At 35.1% G+C, this 2,252-nt stretch overlaps 1 protein-coding gene across 1 annotated transcript in view; it reads left to right on the top strand.

The window, feature by feature from the left end:
- LOC108490129 (adhesion G protein-coupled receptor B3-like) overlaps positions 1-2,252 on the top strand; it is a 73,656-nt gene that overhangs the window by 70,812 nt on the left and 592 nt on the right. The window lies entirely within an intron of this gene.

Here is a 2,252-nt window from a genome sequence, read left to right as displayed (position 1 = left end):
CCCTCACAGACCTCTTTGTGTGCTGAAAATTAGACCAGACTGTACTCAGACACTGTCACAAATGATGTATTCACATATGGGCAAGAATCTCTAAGACATATACGCAAGGACAGCAGTTTTCTTTTAAGGATATACATAAAATTCCTGATTATAGGCCTACTCTATGAGCCCATCCAAGAAACTGTCATTTGGTTAATGATGTGTACTACTTTTTAACGGTATAGCAGAAATTGAATTAAATGTTTCGCCTTGTCTTGCAATTAAGTAGCAAGAAAAAAAAACTCTTTGAGAAGAGTGACATAACATGACTATTACTCATGTTGATTAAAAAATATTCTGGAAAAATTTCTGCATTTCTCATTGTAATGATCTTTATATCATTCTGCTTTAGCAAAAGCCAACTCTTTCTCTTCCATCTCCTTGGTATAACTGGATTTCAATCTGATGCTTCCTGTAGAATCCTCCCAAGTCTGTTCAAATATTCCAGTTCTCTATATTTCTATTATTAAGAATATAATACTATCTTTTAAATGAGGCTCTTACAACTTCAGACATAGGACAACTGTTTCTTCAAAAACAGTACCAACAAATACGAGAGCAAGAACTAGATTTAGCTAAGTATCTTTAAAATACTATACTATGGAACAATATTTACCATACCTGGTGAATAGGTTGATAGATGAGTGATCAACAAGGATTTCCTTTAGTGGAATTTTTTAATATACATTCTTCCTCCTTCATTTCCCTGGTGGTTCATGATACATTCAAGAACTTAGGAGCTGGTCATCTGTGGAAAGACATAATCCTGAATGAGTTCCTGCTTACTGTTGAGCTCTTCACAACATATTATAGGTTTTACTGTGGAGAAATTGACATCTGAAAATCATTTGTTTCCATATTATACATTCTTGTGATTTTTTAAATAAAATGTATCTGTTCTCAACTACTGTTATAATTGTAATTCATTGTTCGTAGATCAGAACAGTCATGTCAGAGATAGTCTCAAGAAAACCTAGATGTATATGGGCAATAATATACAATAAAAAGCAACAATTCAACTGTAGTGTAGAGGTAGAGGATGACAAATCTAAGCCAAATAAAGTGTGTGTGTGTGTGTGTGTGTGTGTGTGTGTGTGTGTGCATGTGTGTATTTGAGCCTAAGATTGAATGAAGGTTCTTGCACATGTTAAGTATGTGCTCCACCAAGATATTTTAATACCTTTTCTAATATTTAGACAAAGAGAAATGTTATAGCATCACTTGACTAGTCTCCCATTCGGGCTGAAGAACTCAGTGTCTAATTCACTAAATAATGTGGCAGAAAGATCCATTCTGAAACATCTGACGCAGAACTGGATATGTTAAAATAATTAAGGTGAAGCCAGAGCCCTTCTTTGAGTCATTAGCCATTTTTTCTGCTGGCTTGCTTTGTTTCCACAGGTAAAGTTAGTTTTGTTTCGAGAATGCTAATAAAAGTACAAAATGTTATAAAATTCCCCAAATATAATTTATTATGGCACATAAACTTTAATATTTTGGAAGTCTGAAAAATAACAGGCTAACTATGTTCTTACTAGGGAACATCGACCCTAATTTGTTAGTTTTTAGTCTCATAGACTAAAAGAATTTAAAAACAGACTCAGAAAGAAGTCCTGGGACAATTTCTTGGGGTTTGAAATGTCAGCAGTTTCTAGGAGGGAGATGGAGAAGAGAAAGAGGGAAAACCATGCTTTTTGAGTTAGAGATATGTCTGTGAACAGTGGCATGGGGTTAGGAGGCTCAGAGGGAATGAGAATTTTTATACGTAGAACTCAAAAAGCAAGCAGGCTTAGCAGGGAGGATTTGTAAGCAGTTGCATCAAGGGAGGGGCCTTTGAGGTGTGTAAGTACACATGTCAGGGGATAGTTATTCCTCCCTTCAAATATATGTTTGAGTATATCACCTTTCCTGATGAGTAGTATCCTGTCCATGTGATTAACAGACCAACTGGATTAACTTTTACATTAACAGTAGGTATTTTCAATCTTATAACCTTCTGTGAAGTTTAGAATGCCATGTCTCCACCCAGAGTCAGAAGTACGGCTCACATCCCTTTCTTCTGAAGAAAAATCATGTAATAGAGTAGATAAAAATATTTAAGACATTTAAAATCTATAAAAGAGCCATGATTTACCAAGGAAGTAACTGTCCCTTGAGACCTTTTTTGGGTCTCAACAAAGTCTTAGCAACTGCACTCTTTCATGTAGTATTTT

Source organism: Nannospalax galili, unplaced genomic scaffold, assembly GCF_000622305.1.
Source record: "Nannospalax galili isolate Female #2095 unplaced genomic scaffold, S.galili_v1.0 scaffold2288, whole genome shotgun sequence".
Lineage (NCBI taxonomy): Eukaryota > Metazoa > Chordata > Mammalia > Rodentia > Spalacidae > Nannospalax > Nannospalax galili.
This window is presented reverse-complemented; position numbering and strand designations above follow the sequence as displayed.